The following is an 18,317-nucleotide window of genomic DNA, read 5'->3' as shown; positions in this document are numbered from 1 at the left end:
ACAAAAAATGACATTCTCAATAATAGCATACTTTATTTGGTTTTTTTTATACAATCCATATTGTTTTTTTTACAAAAAATAGCATTCTCAATAATAGCATCCTACTTTATTTGTTCTTTTAGAATCCACATTGTTTTTTTCCTGTACAAAAAATAGCATTCTCAATAATAACATCCTACTTTAATTGTTTTTTTTTCAATAATAGCATCCTACTTATACCAAAATCACATACATATATAATAGCATCCTACTTATACCAAAAACACATACATTTACATATATATATATAATAGCATCCTACTTATACTGAATACACATACATATACACCAAATACACATACATACATAATAGCATCCTACTTATACCAAACTACATACTTTCACATAATACATAATAGCATCAAATACACATACTTTCACACACACACACACACACACACACACATATATATATATATATATATATATATATATATATATACACCAAATACACATACATTCTCAATACATATATCAAACAAACATTAGCATCATACTTATACCAAAAACACATACTTTCACATACATAGATAATAGCATCCTACTTATATCAAATACACAAATTTTCATATACATATATCAAATACACACAGATACCACATATACACAAAATACATATACATTCACATACATATTATACACAAATACATACACCAAATACACTTTTTCACATATATACACCAAATAAATATACATTCTCACATATATACACCAAATTGAAATACATATATCAAATACACATAGATTTTGCAACTAATATCCAAAATCACAATAAATAGAACCTGTATTGGCCAGAAATCAACAATTGGTGCGTTAGTTGTGGTAATCGTCACCGTTAAAAACCCATGCCGCCGCTAATTGCATCGCTAGTAATGCCTTAATTTCTTGTAGTGTTTATTATTTATAATGGTATGCTACCTCTCATTTCAATGTCATTTTTTATTTTACCTTTTTTATTATATTTAAAACTTTACTTTTTTTATTTTTAACTAATTAATCTATTTTTATTAAATATACAAATTAAAATTAAACATATATTTTATTATTATCAATTTATTAAAAATATGTAGTTAACCAATATTAATTATGACGTGAGTTTGAAAATGATAATTAGATTAGGTGGCTTTTTGAAATATTTCAAATAGATAGAGAAAAATATATAATTGTTAAAAATAATTATATTGTAGATGACATTTTAAGATTAAAAAAATTAATTTAACGGAAATTTTATATTTTGTTACAGCACGTAGAATTCGAACTTGAATCAATTTAATTTTCAAGTGTTCCTTATCAAATATGTCACATTGATGTGATTAGTGTCACATGAATGTCATTCATGTTATTCATTTTTTGATATTTTGCTTTGTTAGCAAATATTTGGTTTTTTGTTGCATGTTAGCGAATATGAAGTTCGATGACAACTCATGCTGGCATTTAATAAATTTTTATATAGATTTATTAGTATATACATTTTAATGTAATACGTTTTTATCTTAAAAGTCAAATGATTCTAAATGAAATTATATACTAATATATGATAATGACAATTTAACCATTAGTTATTTTAATCGATTAGCATTTGAAAAGTAGGAATTAGGGTTCTTTCTATGAAAAAGAAACAATGTATGTAACCACAAATAGACGTTTTCTTGTTTTTTCTCTCACTTAAACTTGATTTTGACACATGAAGCTAAACCATTTTATTTCATGTTGGATATATCAAATATTTTCTTGTGAATTTATGTCGGCTTGAGGCAATCTCGACTTTGATTGTTTGAAGTTCATGTTTTATTTTGATTTGACACTAGTCTCGAGCTCTTAATTATATGAGGTGGGTACTGGGTAGTCATAAATAAGGTCTCTATGTTCAAATTTGAACATCACCTTCGCTACTATGAAGATAATATTATTAGTTATTTCCTATTTATTGGCCATGAGACAAGGGGTGCTGACGCCTATTTATTGCATGATTTGATAAAAACACGATAAAATAAAGAACTGTTAATAATACAGTATTATGTTTAGACTAAATATATTAAGATTGTTATTTCAATCATTTAAACTGAGCATGTCTTTCTATATTAATCTTTCATAATGCTAAACGTGTTAGGGTTTAGAGGAGGAGAACAAAGTTGCTAAAATCGATGAATAGTCTGGATCTTTTTAAAAGATCATGTAATCACTTTTTGAATTTGATATTTCGACCCTATGCATGGGTAATACGACATCCAAATTATGAAGATAATATTTCAATGATCAGTATCGTATCAAAGCATTGATATGAGACAACAAACTAAGGTTTTATAGCTTTTCTAATTCTTTTGATGACCAAAAATAAGATCAATCAACATTAAATGTTGATTTTACTCATACCATGGGGTTGCCCATTGGACCCGCTAGGGGCACTGCCTTAGGACCAGTAACGGAGAATGAAAATATCTCAGGGGTAGCACACATAATTTTAAGGGTAGCACGTCGAAAAATTTACATTATACCATAATATTCCCCAAAAAAAATATAACATTTTGCTGCAAAATTTGAGGGTTGCACCGGCCACCTCGGGAACCCCCTAAATCTGTCCATGCTTAGGACCCTCGTAATTTGGACGAACCAAGATCAAACGCGTTTTATACAAGTATGTACTTCGCAACTCTTAACATGTTTAAAATCAAGACTTAAATGATAATTCTTGTAAATTTCATTACACTAGAAAGTGATTGGCACTAAAATTACCCACAAAGTGTTGGATTATTGGGGTTTGGATTGATCTCTTCAAAGCATATTATTAGTTAGGAAACTTCCTTTCTCAATACGTATTCAAAGCATATGCGAGTGATTATCGATATATCTCTTCAAGATCGAAAATGCACAGTAGTAAGAACAATTATATTGATTTGACAAGTGCTGTTTGTTGTAAATTTATGAGAATATATATAGTACTCAAGATATAATGATTGCCCGTATTATTTTAAGCTCGTAAAAACAATAACAGCTTTTAAATAATAAGATTATTCTGTTGTCAAAGTACACATGATTCTAACCCAAACATAATTGCACATTCGATTTGAGAGACTCTTTCATCAGTTGGATCAAGGCTCAACGAAAAAACAACTTGCATCTCGTTTTGGATAGATATGTAGAATTTAATGTGAAAAGCATATATAAACTTTTCAAACTCGAACAACCAAACTATGAAGCCTAACTAATGGATATTTTCTCTATATATCACATGATTCGAGAAAAAAGTGCATTTACTTTAATAAAATGTTCTAACAAACAGTATAGTTACATGCATTCGGGTGAGAATAAACAGTCAAATATATAAATATAAAATTATTTGATCAAACATCAATTGGTACACTTGTAAAAGTAAACCATGTACTTTTACATAATAAATTTAGGTGGGGCCACATGTTTTTGCACGATTTACATTTTACAAGTCATGTTAGGAGTGAAAAAAAAACATGATACAACCATGATTTTAACATATAATTTTAGAATAATTACAAATTCCGTCCATGATTCTGTGGACACTGTCATTATGAAATTTGAACTTTACTCATTATGAAACCAAGGCATACACAACATCATAATGAAATTTTAAATTATTTATATTTAAAGTTGACATTAATTGGTTTTAGATGCCAAGTAATCAAATGATGACTGGATTGACACATAAGAAAGCCTCGTTAAAAAAAATAATAATAAATAAATAAATAAAAAAATAAGACATGTCATCATTTTATATCGCTGACATAATAAAAACAAACTTGAGTTGTAGGAGATTCATTAATCAAGACCCATATCTAGAAACTGTCTCTAGTGAGTCGTAGAAGCACTACACCTAGTTAAATTTATTCACCACCTTAATTAAACAATAAATATCATACTGTGTAAGAAGGTTTTTACCGTTGGTATGCCTACGTGGCACCTAATTTTACCGACGGAGAACACCGTCTTCTTTCTTTTGTTTTATGTTTTACCGACGGTATGTTATCTGTGGTACACATTGAATGCTTAGGGCTTTTATTTCGAAGGTAAGTGTCCATGTGTTCCATTAGCTGTTAATTAGTGGTTGCAAACTTAAGTTTTTTTTTTTTATTATTATTTCAAAAGTAAAAATATCACCACACCCCTCATAGGCAAAGTGTGGTAAAAATGATAAAAGTTTATGTGGTGCTTATGTGTCACATTTTTTTCATAGGTAAAACATTTTAGACATCCTTTAGCCCGCCTAAGTAATGAAACCTTCATCAATGTCATATTCGTTTTCGATAAGGAAACCATTAGGATGGAGGGTGTCTATCTCTCAACCAACTTGTCATATCATTTTTACATCAGTTTTTTTTCTCTTTATCTCTTACATATTTCCAATGAAAACTCATCTTTCTCAACTCGTTCAACCTATTTAATTAAAAACATAAAAAAAACTACATACGGTACAAGTAAATAAGCATAATGTATAAGTAGTGGAAAAAGACAGAGTGAGTTATATAACCCGCTGAATGTTACAAATCAGCAAAACCAGTTTGTGAGGAGCCATCATCTTGGACGTATCACGAATATCTCTGGTACTACTAAAAAAAATGACACCGTCCACCCTTAGATATTGAAGCAGAAATTATAGTGTGATGAAAATCAATTTTTTGGATATGGATGTTGATTGTGTAAAATTTTTATGATATATATTTTCGTTTTGCACATGGATATGATGACCAAAAATAAACGACATAGGATGTTGATTGTGTATCCAAGATATTTCTGATACTATTAAAAAACAATAAACGACACCGTCCACCATTTGATTTTTTTGATTTTTCTTTATTTTTTTGATTTTTTTTTGTTTTTAAACTAAATATCAGTTCGAGTTTTCAATGTTTAAAATATATAAAGTTTTAAATAATAAAAATATTAGGCATTATAATATTTTCCGTTCATATTATATATGAATCATACTATTTTTGGATTATAAAATTTTGAATCAAATTATTTTAAATAATTATATTTTGGATCATATCATTTTTGAATTATATGATTTTGATTCAATAATATATTCAATTAAATAAAGTTTTTGTTAAAAAAATAAATTTTGGATCATTATATATTCTGAATCATTTAACTTTGAATCATAAAAGATATAATTAACAATCATAAAACATTTGAATCAAAATATTTTTAGATCATAACAATTTAAGGATCATAAATATTTTGAATCAACACTTGTTTTTTTTAATCAAAAATATTTTGAATCATTGTAACACCCCAAATTTCAATTGTTCAATGAAGGGCCAAAAGTGTAAATTTAGGAAAGGGACTCGACGAGTAGGTCCGCTTACTCGCCGAGTCAGAGCGGGATTCTATCGCGGTTTAAGTGGCCAACTCGCCGAGTCGGCGGCTTGGACTCGACGAGTTGGTGCTGCTGAGAGAAAACCCTAATCCCGGGGGTTGTGCCATATATAAAGCACATTATAACCCACCCTCAGCCTCTTTGCTACCCTTTTGAGATCCAGAAACCCTAGAATCGAGTGAGCTTTCATTAATAGAGAGAATAGAGCTTTGGAGGAGAAAATCTTGGAAAGGGGCTTGAAGATCAAGAGGTTTGCTGCAAAGGAGTGGTGGAGATCTGGGATCTACTTCAGTTGGAGCTTATTTTTGGAGGTAATAATCTGTTGCTTGGGCTCTTTTGCATCTAGATCTATTATCATTTGAGATTTGGGGCATTTTTGGTATGATTGAGAGCTATTTCGAGTTAGAGGCTTAGATCTGAGGTTGCTACTTCAGATCTAGGCTTGTGATGGTCCAAAATGTCATAAAGCTTCTGTCTAAGAGTTGTTGGTAAAGCCCCTTTGTCATGAACCCTAGCCCTAGAGTGTTTTGGGCCTATATCTCCTTGGTTTCACGTAAAGTTTGCAACTTTATGTGAGGGTTAGACTGTAGAAGAGTGGATCTATGGATTAGAGCCCCTGCATGGCTCGAAAATCCTCTGTATGGATTGAGAACTGGAGAGACTCGGCGAGTCACATGGGTGTACTCGACGAGTTGTATGAACATGTGCATGGACTCGGTGAGTTGGAAGAACAACTCGGCGAGTCTGTTGAAGATTGCCTTGGACTCGGCGAGTCTGTTCTTGGACTCGGCGAGTCAGGTCGCAGAACCCCTAACCTCTTCTGGTTAAGACGCAGATTAGTGAGTCGAGGGGTGACTCAGTGAGTTGGACAGGATGGGACTCGGAGATCGTTGGACTCGACGAGTCTTGGGGTGACTCGGCGAGTTGAGTCGTGTTCTAAGAGTTTTCAGAGTATAAGGACTCGACGAGTCAACGGGTTGACTCGGCGAGTAGGGTCAGTCAGGAAGTTTAACTTTGGCCTGGACTTTGACTTTGACCTTCAAGGGTGTTATGGTAATTGGTTATTTATGTCAATGGTCCATTGATGGCAATAGGTGTTGGAGTTTGGAGCAGTGCTTCGGGTGTGTGCTTCCGTGGTTCGGTTCTTCATTTCAGGTGAGTTATCCTCACTATATCAACAGGGTCTACGGCACCAAGGTCGGCCCTTTATCGGATGGAAATCCGGGTATTGTTTGTTATGTTATTGCCTTACTAGATCTGCATCTTGGTATTTAGGATGGTGTTATGTTAGTGACCTGGTTAAGGTCGGTACCCGGTATATAGGGTAATGTTATGTTAGTGACCTGGTTAAGGTCGGTACCCGGTATATAGGGTAATGTTATGCTAGTGACCGGTTAGGTCGGAATCCTGGTTAGGATGTTGATATGCTATGTGATCTGTTAGACTGTTTGTCTGGTTAAGGAGTTGTTATGTGATTAATTCTTTTATCTGCACATGGTTGTTTGACGGGGGTTGGGTTGAGGCGGGTCCTGCTTTGTGATGTAGGCCAACATACCCAGGGCGGACCGGATATTCCGAAGGCCCAGCGAGCGGTCCGGATAGGCTGAAGGCCCCAAGAGGGCGGACCAGACGTGCCGAGGCTCGGAGAGTGGACCAGGCCGACTGAAGGCCCGGTGTGGGCGGACCAGTCATACTATAGACTTAGAGAGTGGACCAGGTGGATTGAAGGCCCGGTGCGGGCGGACCAATCACACTGTAGACTCGATGTACATGGCTAGACTCAGAGGGTGGACCAGGTGGACTGAAGGCCCGGTACGGGCGGACCAGTCACACAGTAGACCCGATGTGCATGGTTGTTCTATTTGTGATATGTTATGAGTATGTTTATGTGCGGTTGGTATTTTGGGGGTAACTCACTAAGCTTTCGGGCTTACAGTTTCAGTGTATTGTTTCAGGTACTTCAGGAGATCGTGGCAAGTTGAAGGCGTGATCGTACCGCTCTTCATGTTTTATGATTTATGTGATATGGTTCTGGGGGATACTCTGATGTTTAAACTATTTTGAAAACGAGATGTATGAACTTAATGGTTTTTGAATGAATTAAAATGTTTTAATTTGGTTGAAATATTTGGTCGTTACAATCATCTTATTTTGAATCATATTATATTCATCATTTTTAAAAAAATTTATAATCTATTTTTTTTGTTTAACCCTTCAAACATTTAATCTTTTTCGGAAAATAAAACTAAATAAAACTAAATTACAAAAACGTCATATCATCTCGCGATATTTTGACGATAAATAAAACTAAATTTTAATCTTTTAATTTTTTTCAATCTTACGGTAAATATTTGTACTCGCAATCCTCACTGAGTTTTGAGTCATCACTCCATCTTAACCATACCATCTCATTGTTTCTTATGGAAATTTTGATCCCGACAACATGTCTTGTTGTTGTTTCAGAACGGTGAATTATTATCAGTGATTGTGTTTAGATCTTTTGAATATTTGAAAGTTGAAAAATAATTGGATGTTGATGATAAAAAGATCGAGACTTTCCTCGATGACTAAATATACGGTTTAATTTTATGATATTAGTACGTAGCAGTAGTAATATATATATATATATATATATATATATATATATATATATATATATATATATGTGTGTGTGTGTGTGTGCGCGCGCGCGCGCGCGCGCGCGCGCGCGCTCTCGCGCGCAAAAAAAAACGGTTTCAATAAAATATATATTGGGATTAATAATATGCGTTAAAAGAATGTTTCATATATAATAATCAGTTATAATAATATTTGTAAACACGATGAACAAAATAATACTAAAAACATGTAATTACAAAATCTCTCACATAATTATTAAATTGTCATATTATCTAGTGAAATTTTGACGATAAATAAAACTAAATTTTAACATTTTATTTTTTTCAATCTTACAACAAATATTTGTCCTCGCAATCCTCAATAATTTTTGAGTCATCACTCAATCTTAACCATATCATCTCATTGTTTCCTTTGGAAATTTTGATCCCGATCACATGTCTTATCCTTGTTTCAGAGCGGTGAATTATTATCAGTGATTGTATTTAGATCTTATCATTTTGCATATTCGAAAGTTGGAAAATAATTGGGATGTTGATGATAAAAAGATCGAGACTTTCCTCGATGACTAAATATACGGTTTAATTTTATGATATTAGTACGTAATAAAAATTATATATATATATATATATATATATATATATATATATATATATAGAGAGAGAGAGAGAGGAGGGTTCAATTGAGAAAAAAAGGTTGAGAATGAGGGAATCATTCTCAGCCACTCATTTATTTTTGCCGCAAAAGCCTCAGTCATACCAGCGGAAATGGGAAAGGAATACACATGTGTTTTCCAACAAAACATGTTTCCTTAAACTATGCTAATCATTACCTTAATATATACAAAAACATAGTTTTTTTCGTTTTTTTTTTAATTTTTAAGAAGCTATTTTTATCGAAAAATGATTTTAAATATACCAAAATTCATGATTTTTATTCGCTACAAATAGGCATCCATATTGATATAGTTTTAAGATAAAATAAAAAAAAATTATATTTTCAGCTATCGTTATTCATAAGTGAATAAAAATGCATTAAGTTTTTACTACAGTACATTCGTTATTCACTTATGAATAAAAAATATGATTAATTTTTTTTATAATTTAAGTATCATTCATATATAAATATAGCATATAATAAACATAGTATATTCATATTTAAATATTAGACGATGCATTCACTTGTGAATATTACATAGTATATTCACTTGTGAATATTAGATGGTATATTCACTTATGAATATTATATGATATTTTCATATGTGAATATTACATAGTATTACATGGTATATCACATGTGAATTTTACATAGTATATTCACTTGTGAATATAAGATGATATATTCACTTATGAATATTACACAGTATATTCACATATGAATATTACAAGGTGTTTTCACAAGTATATATAATTTTTATACGTTATTCACATATGAATAACATACAGACTTGCATATTTGTTTTTTGTTTTAATAATCATATACTGATTCAGGTCATAAAACATATTCATATGTGAATATAACGTGGTAATTTAGTTTATGCATTTCATCAAACAGTTGGAGTGCATACAAGTTAACTTTTTTTAAAATGTTAAAAACATGATACTTCCAATTCAAGTTATCAATTCCAAATTATCATATACTTTCGATTTCGACTTTGAAGCGTGCAATTCCGATTTTCATTTCATTCCAAAAAAAATTCCGATTTTCAATTTTGAAACCTTGAAATCCCGATTCCAGATTTCTTTGTAATACTGATAATCAAGACGCGAACTGTTCCGATTAGAATATATGTTCCAATTTCAAAAGCTTCCGACTTCAGATGCGACATCCTATGTCTGATCGATTTCACATTTTGATTTTGATTCCGAAAATCCGATTAGGAACCTATGAGTACCGATTCCGAGTCCTTCAATGTCGACTGTGACTGCGAGTCTAGAACTCCAATTCCAATTTTATGAACAACAAAGAAATTCTGATTCCAACTGAGTTCGTTTGCGAATCTGGGAAATTCAAATTCGGAGTATTCAACAAAGAAATCGATGTTACGTATTTGAGATTGAAGGTTATTATCATATTTACAAGTTTGCCACCGTGTCTTTTTATGCTTAGATTAAATGAGTGGCTGAGAATGATTCCCCCATTATCAACCTTTTTTATTTTCTTAGTTGAACTTACCTATATATATATATATATATATATATATATATATATATATATATATATATATATATATATATATATATATATATGGGAAAAGTGAATATACATTACAGCCCCACCTAAGCTTAGGTATTAAACCTCATGAAAATACGTTGTTTTACTATATAAAGATTGTGATTAGGGGATTCATGATTAACACTTCAAGATGTAGAATCATGATTTACGCAATACTTTTGATAAGGAAGCAAGAACATTGATTATATTCGACTTTCTTGACGGTGGAAAACAATACTGTTCACTAGGGTGAAATAATAAACGATAATGGAGGAAGGAAAACAAGGATGGTAAAATGATAATGTAGGAAAGAAATGTTATCGGGGACGATATATTTACCAATTGAAAACCAAATCAAGTATAATTACTAAGTTAAAACGAAATATTTTAGAGGTTTAGTACCTAAGCTTAGGTGGCGCTGTAATGTATATTCCCTATCCCCATATATATATATATATATATATATATATATATATATATATATATATATCATTTACCTATATGTGAAACCCTCTTCTGCAATATTAAGGTATGCACGTCGATGAGCACCCTCATGACTCCGTCATCCTGAGGTAAGTTGATTGTTTGCGTTCTTAACTCCGCTCAACCCTACATTAGCCTCACGTGATAATGGGATTCACAAAACGACGTCGTTTGCTGATGAAAGCTGCCTTCCTGCTTGCTTCCGGTCAGCCTGACATCACGTTGAGATGGAAGACTTGGTGGTGGGTTTTCCTTGTGGTCGGTGTAGTTTCTCCCAATGATGCTTTCCACTCTCACATCCCCTTTAATCGACACCTCTTCTTAATTCTTTGCTGCTGACTCACCCTAAATCAGGTAATACCGACCTGGCGGTGGGCTTTCCTTCTTGACGGTGGAGTGTTTCCCCAAAGCTTCTTGGTTCGAAGCGCCAATGAAACGTGCCCTTACCACCTGTACTTCTGTTTGCCGACTCGCCCTCTGTTAATACCGTCTATTAATAACTTCAGTCGCCTCCTGCTTATGTGGGTTTCAATGTAATCTTTTTATATTGATTTTCATATATATAAAGATTTCGTCTCCTTATTTTTTTTTTGCTACTTCTCTCTAGACAACGCTTCAGGTGAGGTTTGAATTCAATTTATTATTGTATTATTTATGCTTTATGATGCTTGCAAATTCAAGGGTTTGCATGTTGGTGCTTCACAGTTGATATCCCTTATTTATTAGGTATCGTAGGGATTGGTCTTGAAGGGGAATGAAAACCAGCGATTCATGGTTCAAACATCGAAGGTAATTTCTTTGTCGAAGTCATAGTAACAGACTGATGTGATATCGGTTCTTTGTTGGACCAATGTCTTTTATCTTGTTCACTAGACTAAAGGATAAAAAAATTTTTGCTTTCACTTTGTAAGATGATATATATGCTATCTGTTCTTGTAGTTACCACAAAACGTATTTCACTTTGTGATTCTATTTGGTGCAAAAGTAGAAGATGATACCTAATCCACTAATTGATTACGCTGTTCTCTAGAAATTTGGTTAGGGTTTAGTAACTCATATATTGTTTTATCTGTTTTGATTCGGTTCATCTTTATATTCTATTTGATTAGGGGTTATTGTTAATAACCAAACAGTGGTCGGAGGGGAAAGAATCATCAGGGGAGGTAGGAGGTAACCAGAACAAAGCGACTTCAAACTGTTACGCCTTCATGCTAACTGAAATATGGAAGTTTCTTGCCAATTTGAAGAAAGAAAGGTATCTGTTTGCCTTTCACAATTTCATTTTTTTTCAACGTAGGGTTTCGTTTTTTTATTTTTATATTTTTCATAACATTCTTGTTTGGTTACAAATATTTTGATTTGGAAGTGCAGTAACTAGCTTCAATTGACAGCAGGCTTCTTCTAATCCTCGTGATTGATTTGAAGTTGTATTTAATGGGCTGGTAATGGTTTATTCCTACCCTCTGTCCGGGACAACTGACATTTCTGACTACCGTTCTTAGTAACAGGTGAGCAAAAAAAAACTATTCTAATTCTATTTCATATTTAGTATAAGTTAAAAGAATAATCTTTATTGGTTAATGTTGTTTTAACCAGTTTTTGTTTCCCAAAGATTCAATAGAATATTGGATTTCCTCTAAAGGAGAAGGTCAATATTTGATTTTTTATGTTATTGTTCTTAAGAATCGTATGTAAAACTAATATGATGTTTTCAAACTGCTATTTAGAGATATTTTTGCAAAATATACTTTTTAAGGAAATAATATATAAAATAAACTTTATTTGACCCTAACAGGTGATTTACCGGTTTGATGTCCATTGCTGACATTTATTTTTCTCTTTTTTCATGTTGATTGATCTTGATGACCTTTGAAGGTTGGAAACATGAAACGTTAGTAAGTTCCATCATCAATGAATCGGATGAAAGAAGCCTGAAGATGATTTTGAACCAACCCTCTTGCCCCAAATCCCTAATTTTCCATGTACAGGTAAACATATATTGCTCTCACATACAAATTTTATGAGATCTTCTTGAAGTTAATTTTATTGTTGCTCTTAATTTTTTATTTTTGTAGATAAATTTACTTATGGAGTAACAAAACATGAACTAGGGTTTAATGGAAACAATTACAAGCACTTTTGGTTTTTCAATCTGGAAATCACATTGAAACATGCCTTTTAAATTTAGGCTTCTTTCTCTATGCTAATGTGTTGGTTTGGGGAGAGAGATAATTGGCGGTTTGAGTAATTTGATCCATGGTTCTAATGACCATAGAAAAATATTTTATATCATAATTAGAAGCTAAACATAGTTTATTTCATTCGAATCAGCGCACCTAAGTTAAATTAACATTCTTTCAATTAAGAAACCTAACAAGTAAAATTTGGATTTCAATTACTTGTTAGTCTTAAGTAGTTAATATTATGTTAGGTTTTGTTGAAAATCAAATTTTAATTGTTAGGTTTCTTAATTGAAAGAATGTTAATTTAACTTGGGTGCACGGTGCAAGAGATTTGGATAAAAAAAAATGATGAGATCGATGTCTACGTCGATAAGCAGCTTTCCCACCAACCACTTATAGTAATGGATTTTGAGTCAATGCCGTTGCTTTCCCCCTTACGCCTCGGACATCTGATGGTAGGCTGCATGCTGTCATGGTCAACCTCATCATCCTTTCCTCCGCATGGCATAACATTGGGGTTCCAAAAACAAATGGTATGTCGTACCTCTTGAATTTGTTATATTACCTTTTCTTAATCTTTTTCACAACTTTTTATAGCTATTTTACCATGAATTTTGCTAATATTTTTATCTATCAAATTTTTAGTTCAGGTGTAATTTGTTGTCAAATTTTCCGAGAGAGGAAGGGAACTGATGGTGATACAAGTATTCGGGAAGCACAAATTTTGTTACTTTATAAGTCAGGGTATCTACTAAGCTGTACAGCCTGAATCTTTGCAAGTTATGCTGGAAGGTGAATGCTCTTTATTATTATTATTATTATTATTATTATTATTTGTTCCATTATAATACCTCAACATCTGAAATAGCAAATAAATAAAAGGCTAATACATTTTCATTTTCACTGTAACTTGTTTGTAATGACAGTTGTTCAAATAGAGATATTACCCGCTAGTGAAGTCTGAAATATTTTCCATATAACCTGGACTCACAGTCAAGTTTTCCGGACAATTTACCATAGAAGGTTCACAAGTCAATGATTTAAAAGCATGGACAAACTTGGAATTCTTCCTCAAGTAAGTCAATTATTTCCCTTCATGTTGCATGGATGTTTAATGTTTATATAGTGTTTTCCCTTTCAAGAGAAGAACATCTATGAATTCTTTTCTTTTTTATTTTTTATTTTTTTTTATTTTTGACCCTATAAATATTTTATATGTTAATATTGCCCAGTTTTTCTGAAAAAAAAAAAAAACCAACAATTTGGCTAAATGGAAATGAGACATTGTTGCATTCGGTGTCATGAAAAAAGAGATCATAACGATAGAACTCAAACTACCAAAATGTTGTCATGAAGAAGCTCGATTTTAAATTGGATGGATTATTAGTAGGAAAATATATTGGGGAAGATTTAACTATGCAACACAGATATCAATAAAGAAGATAAACATTAAATAAATACCATTACCAACACAAAAATGTAATAGAACTTCTATAAATTATTTTCAGTTTTTGTATATTTCATTTTTTTCTTATTAAAGCGTTGTATTTTAGAAGCACATTGTTATAGTTACATATTGCTTTCCAAATTGTACTTTGTCTTGTTCTTTTATATTGTAGCAAATTAATTATATTATCCATTTTTTTGGTATTTTGAAGTTGAATCTGCTAAAAACATGAAAAGTAGGCTTCTAACAAAATCTAATTCATTTGAAACCCTTTAAAATTAGACATTGCAAAACTTTTTTTAAATTCCAAAATTACCCTCCGTGGGCCGTGCTCAGCACGGACCTCTAAAATTCACTAGTATATATATATATATATATATATATATATATATATATAATTGTATGTGTGCAATAAAAAAAATGCGGTTTAAATAAAATATATATTGGGATTAATAATTGACGTTAAAAGAATGTTTCATATATAATAATCAGTTATAATAATATTTTTAAACAGAATAAAAAAAATAATACTAGAAACATGTAAACAAAAAACTTTTAAAACTAAATATATATGCATAAAACAAAATTTATTACCTTTATAAATTATTAACTCTTCTGACTATTGGGTACGACAACACTATGGAGCATATGGATTCATAATTGATCGTTAAAATTAAAAGGGGTGTTTCACCTCCATGACATTAACTTTCTTTTTGGGTTTTAACCTATTGTGTTCGGACTCAATTAAAATTATTCCAAAAAGGTGAATTATTGGTGATAGGAGTTTATATAAATAAATATATGTTTTTTATTTATTCTTCTAAAAGAGATTAGTACTGTTTATAAAAATTGGTAAATGGGCCCGTTGGATTTATCAATATGAGATGGGTCCGATGGTTTGGTCCATTGATGCTTTTTGTGATATGTGTACATTTTTTAAATCTAGACTATAATACAAGATGCAATTTTATTTAATTCATATTTAAATTAGATACAACACATTCTTTTTTAGATAATACATTAAACTTTTTATTATTCTAATTTAAATGTTAATTTTGTAATCTATAACTAAGTATTAAGTCTATCATTTTAAATTAAATTAAACACATTATATTTATAATGCTACCATTTTATAATTATTAGACATATTTGAAAATATAATGTTAAATTTATATTTTTATCTTTATATTAGGAACTCTTATCATAGAGGTCATTCAAATCAATATTATTTAGTAAGATATGTTATTTCTTGAATCTCATTAATTTGAAACTTCCAACTTTTCAACTTCCTACTAATTAACCATAATAATACTTTATATTATTACTAAAACATTTCAATTTTCATCTAATTAACCAATACAACTCAAAAAAAATTAACTTATGGTACTTAGCTACTTTATTGATACTTATGACACCTAATTTATAAACTAAAGATATATAATTTACATATGTAGATTAGGATGCTAGAGTTTGTAAAAAAATTTGGAGCAACAAATGACTTGAGAATACATATATTTTTACTTTGAGTACATATTTATTTATCATGAACTCGAGCTTGATAAATCTTAGGGTTCTTCTTGTCTTCTTCGAGCTTGCTAGATCTTAGGGCTTTATTCCTTACTCATCCAAGTGCTTACATGGGGGTCATGCCAAGATCCTCGTAAAATGGAGAATTTTTCTTCAATCTCATCTTGAAGGATTCTACGGTTGTTGAAACATCTAGGTGTGAAATATCTAGGGCTTCTTTGCCGTACCTGCTAGCATAATCCCTCAAGGATTCATCATTGCATTGAGTTACTCTGTAAAGGCCACTTGTTAGTTTTTTCAAAAGTTCTACTATAAGAAAATTGATTATTAAGCAAGTTAATGAGATGCAAGAAAGAAGTTATGGAGTAATAAGGAATGTTTAAGAGCCACTTTAATGTAGATCCTATAAGGGTTGAGCCAAAAACCCTTGCATAGAGAAACCTCTTTAAGATGCTACGGAATCAAAACAATCTCCATGCGTTACCTGTATTGGGCAACATGCTCTTCAGGATTCGTGGTCCCATCATACATCTTCATGTTGGGCGTATGAAACCTATTTGGAACTTCAATGTCACATATCGGGGGTGCGAATCTTGAGACATTATGGCTAACTGGTGAAGCCTCTAGTATTTAGTGAATTACACCTAGTATGATTGAGATCATGTCTCTCAATTGTTTGATTTCCTCTGCTATGATCGGATTTATCCCAGGATCTTGGGTATTAGACGGAATGTTGAATATTCCTCCAACATCTTAGGAGACTGGACCTACCATACTAGGAGTTGCACCATTTGTGAAGATGGATGCCTATCTTGATATGGAATCTCCTTCTTGGTGTTTTGAAGATGTACCGGTTTTGAAGTTTGGGATCCTGGGCTACACGAATGAAGATGAAGTCAATGTAGTTTCCATAGGCCTTATCAAGTTTGAGCCTAATGTCTTCATCCTTTCGAACATCATCTTGTTGGTTTCACTTTACTCAATGATATGGTGATCCATTTTGTTTGACATAGATATGATCTCATTGTTATAGATCATAATCAATATTGGACTGGTGATGATATTGGAACATCCCTTCTGGGGATCTTAAAATTTTGTCTTTGTGAGTTGATAGTAGAAGGTGGAGGTAGACTCTGACTAGCAAAGATGGATGGAATAGTGCTAGAAGTGGATTTGGTAAAGAAGACATTTTTGGTGGAAAAATAAGTAAGTGACTGAAAATATGAAGAAAAAATAAAATAAAGTAAAGTTTTTTGAGTAACTTTAAAGACAAAAATGTGATAACACCACTTGTCCAACGGATGGTGATAGATTGTTTTGGTTAAAAATCGCATAAGTAATTTAGTAACCAAATTAGTAAGTGTGTTTTGATGTTTTAGGTAAAGATATTAAGAAGATGTTTTATCAGATGCTTAAGATTCAGGAAGATCTTGAGGAACTTGGATGTGCCAAGATCCTGGGAATAAGACAGTAATGTTAAGATTTTTAATAAATAATTATGAAATAAAATTATTGATTTAGCCCAAGATATAAGTACGAGTATAGTTGGAAATTAGGACAAAAATAATGTAACAATCAAAAATTCACTGAGTATAGCAATAAGTCTTAAGATATTAAAAAAAGGTCAAGATATCACAGAGTATCTTGAGGTTGTAATTAAGCAAATAAAGTATCGCAATTGAATAAACTTTTAGAAAACGTATGTAGGTACTGAAATAGATCAAATAATAGTAAATAAGTAAAAATGAGTGCAAGAACACGAAGATATACGAGGAAAGCCCTTGATCTATTAAGATCTCTGACATAAAACCTCGGGAGGTGACAAAAGTCACACTGCATTTAGAACTTTTATTAGAAATCAGTAAAATGTTACAAGTGCAAGCTGATCATGAGTAGTATGAGTGAGAGTGACCAAGTGTTAGTGTACACTCAGTGGTGAATGTGTGTGAAATGATCTCAACTCCTCTATTTATACATTTAACATCTAACTAATTTCCCTAAAAATCTGGGATCTTCCCCTATTCTAGCTTGAACAGGTATTTCAAGGAGACTCTGTTTTTTTTTCTTGGTGACCATGTGCCTTTTGACATGGTTTATCTCTTTTTGATTAAGTCTTTAAGTCCTATACAAGATACAACAAAAAACACAATTGTAATCCCAAGATATTTGCTTGTTCAAGATCTTGGGCAGTTCAAGATCTGAGGCGGATCAAGATGTTGGGTGATTCAAGATGTTAGTACAAATTCAAGATGTTATATAAAATAAGGTTGTGAAAATATCACCCATAACAAGAAAGAGATTGGATGAAAGAGAGAAAGAGGAGGAAAAAGAAAGATAAGCAAAGAAGATAGAATAAATCATCAGACACAATGTGTCTGATGTTCCAGAGTTTTATGTTTTGCACGTTCAGGTAGTAGCAGTCGTGGTACCAGAAATGAAGACAGAAGCACAATGACAAGAG

At 31.7% G+C, this 18,317-nt stretch overlaps 1 long non-coding RNA gene across 1 annotated transcript; it reads left to right on the top strand.

Moving 5' to 3' along the window:
• Positions 1-10,964: 10,964 nt before the first annotated feature.
• On the top strand, positions 10,965-12,698 carry LOC145118651 (uncharacterized). Its single transcript, XR_013713392.1, has 4 exons — positions 10,965-11,488; positions 11,809-11,954; positions 12,071-12,207; positions 12,575-12,698. It is a non-coding gene; the product is annotated as an uncharacterized LOC145118651 (long non-coding RNA).
• Positions 12,699-18,317: the final 5,619 nt, after the last annotated feature.

This window comes from Lactuca virosa, chromosome 6 (genome assembly GCF_052849685.1).
Source record: "Lactuca virosa cultivar CGN04683 chromosome 6, Lactuca_virosa_CGN04683_v6, whole genome shotgun sequence".
NCBI lineage: Eukaryota > Viridiplantae > Streptophyta > Magnoliopsida > Asterales > Asteraceae > Lactuca > Lactuca virosa.
This window is presented reverse-complemented; position numbering and strand designations above follow the sequence as displayed.